Genomic DNA, 10,952 nt, shown 5'->3' on the forward strand with positions numbered 1-10,952 from the left:
TTGGAAAATTATTTTGATTGTAGAGAAAAAAAGAGGTTGACTTTTGTCTATTTTTCATTGCCTAGCCATATACAGCAATTAAGCAAGCAAATTTGTTGGTGCGCTGCGCATGGTGTCTAATTTATGATTGAGTTAAATTTAAATAAAAAGCACTGTACCGAGTTCAAAAGAAGAAACTGTGCAGTACTAAACCAGAACGACAAAAACAATTAATGGTATCATTATTCTTATTTATGGTAAGTACAAATTTATAGTAGTACAAGAACTAAAGGAATGGAGTATCATTTTTCTTTTCAAATTAAAAGAGATAAAAAAAAAAAAGTCAGCAGGTACGGGAAGAAGAAAGCAATGGGATGACGATCTGTTGACCATGACCTCGGTAACTTTGTCTTTCAGCGGAGAGCAAAGAGTCTAAACTCTCGAAACTGGCATTGCTTAAACCTCCGTTGGATAAGTGTTTGCCAAACCAATACCGCTTCGCAAAGCATGGTGGTTGTGGAAATTCTGAAGCTAGTATATCAAGCTTCTGTGTTGCCATGGTTTTCAACGCGATTTTGTCTAAATACGACGCCAATCCAAACATACAAATAGACGAGTGTGGCTTGATTAAATTACTTGGAGGGGTGCGTAAACAATTATTTTTACACGTAAGTGTGTAGATAGATGATATATGGAGCCTATATTATTTCTCGCGATGTTTTCCGGTTGCATTGGTTCAGCTTCTTGTTAGTCTAGTCTAGAAGCAATTCTACATCCCCAAAAGTGAAAAAAGCAATTTCACACATGTTTGTTTTGGTTTTTCAAAAGCAATTCTCCTCTCCAAAAGCAATTCTCTTTGAAGCTAGGAATCCTAGTTTTTGAATTTGGTAGAATCAATTCTACATTTAATTGTATACTTTGGTTATTAGAGCTCGTTACTTTTCAACATTGCCCTTCATTAATTCTTATTTCCTTCTTTCGCCTTTCACAAATTATGTATTGTCCAACACGAATTTTTGCCGCGTCTACAATTTTTTTTGGGCAGCTGTGTTGAATAAAACGAGTTGTATAATCATGTAGCATGAATGCTAATTTTCTTTCTTGCCATTATTTAACCAGTGATACTGGTTTAATGATCGTATTTATTATTTTTTAAATTAATATATAAAAAATTATTTATTAAATTAAATAATATATCTACATTTGTACCCAAAATATATATATATATATATATATATATATATATATATATATATATATATATACATTTCGTATTTATCTACATACACATTTAACTATGTCCAACTATTTGTATTTAGTTATGTCAATTTTAGTAATTATATATTCAAAAACAATTTTGATCAAAACCATCCAAACAACATTTAGTTCGTTTAATCAATTCTACATTATTGTATCTAAACAAAAATCAATTATCTCAAAATCAATTATGTCATAATCAATTCTGGTATAATCAATTCTATCCAAAGCTGAACCAAACACACACTAAGGATGCTACTAGGTTAAATTATGTACAAATAGGGCAACAATTTAATTTACGTCGGGTTCAAATTAGATTATATACTTTATTTTTAAGATAAGATTTTTAAAAAAAAAAACTTATTTAACTAAAAAAGAAGTCTCATGTCATAAAAAAAAAAGAAGGTCTTTTAGACTTACGAGACCACCTACTCAAATAAATATATTTTTTTTAATTATTATTATATTAATTTTATACTTAGTTATAAATGTGTATTATTATAAAATATAATTGAAATATGATTAAATTTTTTAAAAGGTCATGTTAAATATAAAAGTGAGTTTAATCTCATTTGTATGTTAATTCATTAGTCTATTTAAATATATACGAGGTTACTTGATTAAATATATTCATATGAAATAGACTTTTAAACATATAGCAAATCACATATTTTTAGCCTTAATCTGATCTGATTATTGACAACTTTTCATAGTTGAGGGTTTGTTAATTTAGGTGTATTTTTTTTCTTCTACCAAAGGCGTATAGTGTTTACAAAATTTAAAACCAGATCAGATTATTAGGTAGGCAATGATTTTGTCATGTGAAAATCTTGTATAGTACTCGTTTACCTTTTTACAATTCTATATATACAAATTTTGATAAAATTCAATTTATTTTATATTATGAAAAATGACTATTATAAACTTATCACTTTTTTTTTACTGGATTTTAAACTTATCACAATAAAAGTCATAGAATCTTAGTATAAAATATTCCATCTTGTCTTGTATAAGTTATTCTACAATGTTAATATCCCATGCACAGGGGCATGAAAATTGTCCCTTTGTCGTAAAAATTTACTAAATTCAATTAAATCAACCTACTAAAGATCTATTTTGAAATGGTGGTAGCTCACATTGTAATTTTTTATTGCAGAAAGTTTAAATTGATTTCTTATTTGAGAAAGTCTTGCTTGGACATATACCCAACATCTCAATTTTGGTCAGATACTCACATAAAACTAACAAAATTAAATAAAAAGTATTTAGTCAAATCAATTGATATATTATAATTTTATTTTCTATTAACTTTTTCTTGCTTTTGTGTGTGTGCCTAAAATTGAAGTGTTAGGTTTGTACCCAACCAATCTCTTGTTATTTATGCCTGTACTGTAGTTGATTGCTTTGTGAGAAATAAGTTGTCCATTATCCGATGAGAATGGAAGAAGATGATGGTGATAGGGCGATTGTGTGTGTGTTTGTGAGCAATGGTTGGGTGGCATAAGTGTAACTTCTTAACTTCTTTATTCCTCAATAAAGTTGTGTGCTTCTTTATTCCTCAATAAAGTTGTGTGTGTGAGAGAGCAAGGGTGGGAATGACACTTCTTTTTATGTGTCTATGAATTTCTTTGGAGTGCATTTGATATGCTAAAAAATAAAGGATAAAATGAAACAATTTATATAATGTTTGTTTTGTAAAACTATCTCAGAACCATGACAAACTAAAGGCATGAGAAATTACAAATACGGACATTCTTGTCCTCACTAAGCCACGTCTCTATCTTTTGTCCTAAATACAAGTTGTTTTTTTTTTTTACAAGTTGTTTTATCTAATACAAGTTTTTTTTTTTGGTCCTAAATACAAGTTGTTTAAAATGTCAAAAATAGTATTTTGTCCATAAAAAATCGTATAAAATCAAAAATCATTCAATATCATAAAAGTTTATCATGTGCTTTGCTATTTTATCTTGTGTTGTTTTATCTAATACTTACTTTTTAGCATATCAAACGCATGGGTCACATTTATTTTATATTTTTTGTTTTAAGCTTCAGTGGTTGTTCTAAGCTCGTCTGACAAAAAAATCTTGTTTGGTAACGGTCTTTTTACCACGAGCTTATAATTTATTTTATTGGCTTATTTTCCAGACGTTATTTCAAGTAGTGTTTGAGCTTTAACTTGTAGCTTATCATTTTTTCTTCCAATTTTACCCTTATTATTTTATCTAAAATACATTTTTACTCAATATAATTTATTAGTATCATTATCATGAAATAAACATGACTCGTGGAGTCATGCATTTCAATCACAAACATCATCGGCAACTACTTTCATGAACCATTAATATATCTTGAAAAGAATATGTATTTTTCTCAATTTTCATGCATTAAATATGATTATTTTAGTCATGCATGTCACATTAGAATAAATATTATATATGTTAGAAATACAATTTGATTGTAAATTTTAACCTTATTAAAGAGCCACATAAAATTTTGTAACATTCTATTATTTTATGAAAAAATTATAAATTACATTGATCACTGCTTTAACTTAGATGAAGAGCATAAAAAATATTATTATTTTTTGAAAGGAAAAAGAATATTAAAGGTTAATAGGTTTTTACCCCCTGCCATATAGGCAGAATGTGGTTTACCCCTTGTAAAAAAAAAAGTTTGGAGATCCCCCCTTGGAATTTAAAGATTCTTTGGTTTTGGACCCTCGGTGCGTAAGACTGTGCATTTTCGCTGATGTAGCAGGGGGTAAACCAAAATTTTTCTATATAGCAGGGGTAAAAGCCTATCAACCCTTTAATTTATGCAGAGTCATATGCACCGAGGGTTTAAAACCAAAGAATCTTTTTAAATTACAAGGGGGGATCTCCAGACTTTTTTTTTACAGGAGGTAAACCACATTTCGCCTATATGGCAGGGGGTAAAAGTCTACTAACCTAAATATTAAGAATTTATTTGGGTTTTCATTTGTCTTCATCTAATCATTATATACCATTTTAACTATTAATGTATACTTTATAATCTTGGTTGTGGTTAGGGCCACCGCAATTCTAGATCTTCTCAACCTTATGGAGGTAGACCGGTGTTTTAAATTCTGGACCGGTGATCGATTCGGTCAAGGCACTAAGTCACTGAGTTAGTAGTCGAACCAGTAAGTCATTTGTCGGACCGCACGACTATTAACTCAGTCCTTAATAAAATTTTACAAAAAAATAACTAACATAAAATATATTTTATGCCTAAAAAATTTACACACATTCAACTACAATATTTTCAAAAGAATATTGCAACAAGGGAATAATATTGAAATATAGGGTTTATTCGATCTTTTTCTTGGAAAAAATAAAAGCTCGGGGGTGAGATAAAAATTGCGCAGTCAACGCTAATCAATAACTTGATATCCGAAAATCACGGCGATAATATTGAAAATGTGTTTACATTAATTTGATTCTAGCCACAACCAAGATATAGTTTTAGTGCTATCCAAAACCATGAATGGTGGTGTTCACAGATGGTTTTTGTTTTATTTATTTTATCGTTGAGAGATGCTTGGATTCAAACACAATGAAAAATACACTTGGCAGCCTATGGTCCTTGTCCCATCATGCTTATCTTCACTGGCTAGCTTTACCATGATGCATTATGATGTATCTGCCATAGAGTTCCAGTTCGCAAGCTGCATTTTGACCAATGCCACATAATTGCTCTGGATAGAGAGCCCAAATGCAAAGTCACTAATGAAACACTTGTTGTCTTGTTGTCATGTTGTGAAGTGAAGTCTTCCAACTTAAAATGCGGGTTAAGTGATTTGGGGAAAAACTAGAGAGAAAACAATTATTCTTGTTTTTCTTTGTCAATGAATACCGATATCGTTTATTAGTTATGGTTTATTTGTTTTTATCTTTGTAATTGAACATATCATCAAATAAATTTCTCACCAACATAATAAAAATGAAATTAGTTGGGTTTATTTGTTTTTATCATGATGATAGACATAATTTTTTTGTATTGTTTTTTTTTACCTTATCTTATTGTTAACAAAGCCAGATTAAAATATTATAACAAAATACAAAGACAGTGGATAAAATGATAATTTGTGAGGAAACTATTGTAAATTGGAGGAGGAGAGGATGATTGAGTCCATTGTTTTTTTTTAGGGATCTGTTGTGATGCTACTTTGTTAAAGAAAGGAAATAAAAAATCAATAGCAATAATAATGAGATAATATGTAATTTTGTTTTTGAAGGATCAATTTTATTATTTTAATGTGTTGTAATTTTTAATTGGTTATTTGTAAGAATTAATTTTTAGGTGCATTTTCACCTAAGAAGTTTTCTTATATTAGATTTATCTTATTTGGCTTCAGCTCATCTTTTATTGGTGCTGTATTTTTATGTATATTAGTGTATTTATCTGGCATTTTTTGGGTTGAACATATAATTAAGGATGAACAAAATTTGATATGCATGGTATTCGCAAATAAAATTGAACACAGACCAGTACGTGACGAATATCTTAATAGATGCACACAAATAGAATAAAAAAACATATTTTAAGTACCTGTAAATCAATAGATGCATAAGCGGATGAAATTAACTGAATTTAGTAAAATTATTAACACATATAAAATAAAGTAAACATTTTTTAAATACCTAGACATGTAGGAATCAGTACCCATTATTAAATTGGCAAAATTATACAATTGTTGTATTACTTAAATAAAAATCTTCTCGTCATGAAATTAAATAAAACTGAATTTCCTAATTAATGATTCTGTTTTATTAGTAATTTGTTGTCAAAGTGAAAGCACATGGTATAATATTTTTGTCTTATCAAAATAGAAGGAATAATTCTAAGAGGTGTCTTCTCATTGGTAAAAACTTGACCTTGTAACTTCAAGAGACATTGTCCAAATATAACATGGAATAATTGTAAAATAATCATTAGTGCCGCAGTTATTAATAATAACATATATCCTTATGGGTGGTGTATGGTTGTAGCATGCACTAGATGTTAGACAATTTGTCTACATAAGCTCACAATTTGTCTAAATTTGCACATGATAAAAAGTTTAAAATAGTAAATTTATATTGAAACTTGTACATTTAATATTAAATATGTAACTTTCGATAATATTTTTTTTTACTTTTAGTTGTTTAAACATGTGTCTCATGCCATGTTAGACAAACCATTTTTTTTAATAAACTCATGCCATGTGTCTCAATAAGCTAATGGCATAGAGTAAGAGCAACAATTTTTTAATTTACAAGGACTAAATCAATGTTTAAAAAAAAAACACTATAATTGGAGGAACTAAAATCTTATTTAAATTTAGACCTATATTAATATTTATATAATGTATCAGAAGATTCTCCCACTACCCCCATTTACTTGACTCAGAAGATTCTAATTTGTTCAACTCTTGTTGTTTTGAATTTGAATGGGAATGGGAATGGGGCCTTAACTATTAAGATTCACAACTCTCGTACTAATTTGCCCAACCTCAAAAAACTCCACTTCACAAGGGTTCATTTTCCAAAGCTTCAATTTCTTATTAAGATTCTCTCCGTATGTCCGCTTCTTGAGGATTTACTCATCAAAAATGTTACCGCTGATGATGATCATAACGCTGCTGCTGCTGCTGCTGCTGCAGATATGATAAAACCCTTCCCCAATTTGCTCAAAGCCCACATTTCTGACTCTTCTTCCTCCATTTCTTCTTGTTTTCCATTGAACAATGTGGAGTTTCTTCGCACACAAGTCACACTACAACATCAAGACACTACTCAATTTCTCAATTTAACTCATATGGAGCTTACCATTGTGGAGGACGAATGTTCTTCTTCTTCTTCTTGGGATTCATAAGGTTTGTTAGTTTGTTAACTTTTATAACACCCTTCGTTTTATCTTTGGTTGCCACCTCAGATGTGTGATTTTTCTTTTATTTAAGTGGAAAAACATCAATGATTTTCAAAAAAGTTTCTATATTTTGTATTATGGTTCATTGCATATTGGTTATGCATTTTGCTATTGTTATTACCAATTGAATTCTTGGTGCATTTCAATTGGGAATTGCAGAGAGGTTTCTTAACAATAAATTTTGGTGCATTCTCCAAAATTCCACTTGTTGTCACGCAACCCAAATGTGTCAACCATTTTAGTCCACTTGCGCTGAAACTCACCCAGTCATAATCATCCAACATGTATCTCCTAATACTCACCTGTGGTTGTGATGCAAATTCTTCTTTCTTTCTTTCAAAGTCGTGAGGTTGCTTATGGCATTTTGGTTTGACAACGTGGGCTGATTTCATTTCATGCATGTGTTATGTTAAAGTTGCAAACATGGAAGCATTGGGTTTTTGAATTTGGGTTATGAAAAGATTTCCAAGAGAGATGATTTATTTTGATGTGTCTTTATATCGTATGTGAAACATGGTTTTTCTCTCTCTTTTTATTTTTTATTTTTTATTATTATGTACATGGTTTGTCTATATACTATAAGCTTTTGTACTTAGATTTCGTTGCATAATTTGCTATGGTTTTGAAATGACGATGCTGCTGTCCTTGGTTTTCCGTCCATGTTTTGATATTTGGGAGTTTAGCTACCACCATCACCCCAGTGTACTTGCAAAAATGTGTTCGTTTGAATCAAATATTTATAGTAATTTTTGTTGAGGTTAATTTTGTTGGAATGTAAATTATTAGTATCAGACTTAGTAATAGTATTATGTAATTTGATTTTGATGGATGGATGCATTTGTGAGTGATTTTTGAAACATGGAATATACGCGCTTTCACAATCTTATTTTCTGAAGTCTGAACAACTCAAAATATTATGTTTTTGTTTTATGTATTTAATCTGAACAACTCAAATTATTTTGTTTAGAAAAATTATTTTGAATGTAGAGAGAAAAATAGGTTGACTTTTTTCAATTTTCCATTGCCTATTGGCTCTTGGTTTGAAAATGGAATGTTGTATTAAGCAAGAACGATAGCCACCAAGATGCAGTTCAAAAGAATAAGCTACTAAACAAGAATGACCAAAACAATTGGTTTCATTAAAACTAAAAGAGTACTTTCCTTTAGTACATCTGTGGAGGAACAAAAAAATAAAAAAGTAATTATTGTATTGAAAAGTATATTTTCATACTAAGTTTGACCGCATGAATTTTAAGGTATTGTTATTAATATTTGTTTTCTTAATTACTAAGATAATATTTTCTTAAAAGATTCTCCGTCCCTGTATCTAAGCATCCATTTGATTTTATTTTTGTCCCTATTTCCTAAATATACGCCTAATTAATACAACTATCTTGTCTTGAAATATGAAATGTCAAATTTAATACACATACAAATAAAAGACAATTTTATAATATTATCACACAAAATAGACACATTAAATACACAGACAACTTTTTTTAAGAAATGTGAAAAAAAGTAAGTGATGTCTAGAAATGAGGGAGTATATAAAAGCAAGGGGTGATGATAAGTTGACCACATGACGTCAGTGGTGGCGAGAGTAACGTTCCGTAAAGCAAAGAGTCTAGACATAATCGAGTATAGATGTGAGCAAATTACTTGGACATGGTTCTTCTTTATGTAAAAAATGGTCTATATGTTCGTCTCCATTTTTCCTCTCTAATACTAAAATTTTGGAGTGAATTAGGGTGTATAACCCTTTTTTTTTTTTTTGTTCGTGTATAGATTTTCGGATCCTACCTAATCATATTATTGGAAATTTTGTCATGTTGTGTTGACACAATTAAGGGTGGAAATATGTCAAATCAATTTTAGAAACTTATGATCTTGCCTAAGTTAGACCTAAGTCGGGTTGGATTTTTTTTAAGTTATTTTTCATCCTCCTTTTTTCTTGGTGTCCTATTTGGATTATAAAATCCAATAAGATGGAGGTTTTCAACCATATTTTATTAAAATCCAATATTCCATACATTTCTTCACAATTTCATTAAAAAAAAAATACAAAAATCGACTTAAAAATAAAGATCAAAAGCAACGATTGAAAATTTTATATGGACTAAAAGTTGAAGGAAAATTTTAGAGGGACTAAAATGAGAAGTTGATATATTTATAAGGACCAAGAACATATTTAACCCAAAATTTGATAGGACTAAAAGTTGAAGAAATTTTTTAGAGGGATTAAAACGAAAAGTTGGTATATTTATAGGCACCAAAAACATATTTAGTGATTTGAATAGAAAAATTTAGAGGAACTAAAATAAAAAGTTGGTATATTTATTCACTTTTAGTCCCTATATGCATTTTACAGGAACTATTTTGGAAGATTAAAAGTGTCCATTTTTTTAATTTGTTTTTTTTTTAAAAAATAGAGGCTATTCTTGCGAATTAAAATATTATGGGTTATTAGATTCATTGGTCCATTAAATAATTTCAAGTTTTCATTTTGGTCCTATAATTAATATAACGTACGTTTAAGTCCCTCACTTTTTCCTCTGTTTGCCAAATAAATCCAATCCGTCAAAATAATAGTCTACGTGGCAAATCCTAAGTGGCTACTGTAATATTTATTTTCTTCATCTTCTTCCTCACTCTAGTTCATCATGTTTAACATCACATTCAACAACATCATACAAAACCCATAAAAAATTCAAAAACAACCATCAACCCCACTTCTAAAACACCGTTGTACCATCATCATCATTTTTGGTTCCCGTAAAGAAATCATCACCACTATACCAGCTTAAAAAAAATCCAGCAAATAACCATCATTTTCGGATGAATCCAGCAAATAACAAAAATAAATGAATCATTATACCATCAATGGAGAAGGATTGAAACTAAACCAATTAGGAAGATGATATGGGAAATCAGAAAATAAAAAACCCAAATAAACTCAAATCAAACCCAAACAAACTCAAATCATTGTTCGATCCTTGCTTTGTGCATCTTTCTGGATTTTGACGGAAATAGGAGAACGCAACAACAACGCCAAAGACGAACTCAACGACGGCGACATTACCTCAACGACAACCGCACGGTGACAAAAATTTCAGATCTATAAAAGAGGAGAGAAAACCACACGGTTTCTGGATTTTATATCATTGTTTGCAGCTTTAGTAACAATTCCATGAGTAGTAGCAACTACACTGTTTTTATCTTTGCGCGAAAGAGGAGAGAAAAAAGAGTGAATCAGAGACATTCATCGTTTTAGGGATTTGATAGTAAAAGAACCTCATTAATACAAATCAATGAGTTTGAGTTGCAAACTTTTAAAGAATAATAAGTGATTTTTGTTTGCTTTTTTACTTTGGTATGGATGATGATTTTATGGATTTGATTATAAAAACGGTGAATTAGATTAGACAATAAATTTACATAAAATTAGGGTTCGAGGCTTGGTTTGATAGGGATTAGGTCATTAGATTCATTCAACAATCTGAAGACAAAGAAGTCTACTCACTCATGTTCATTGTAGACATATAGAAGAAGAAGAAGAACATAAAATAAAAAGGAGAACTTTTATTCAAAGAAACATTTGTCACTTATAATTTCCAAGAACAAAAGATGATTCAATATGTTTGCTAGGTACTCTATTTATAGTCTACAACTACTTAAGCCCCAAGAAATACATCAATAAAATGTTCCACAAGAAACCACAAACTTTAGGTCAGAAATAAACTAAATAGGCAGCTTGTCGGAGAAGCAAAAGCATAAAAAGAAGTGTT

The sequence above is a fragment of the Medicago truncatula genome, chromosome 3 (assembly GCF_003473485.1).
Source record: "Medicago truncatula cultivar Jemalong A17 chromosome 3, MtrunA17r5.0-ANR, whole genome shotgun sequence".
NCBI classification, from domain to species: Eukaryota; Viridiplantae; Streptophyta; class Magnoliopsida; order Fabales; family Fabaceae; genus Medicago; species Medicago truncatula.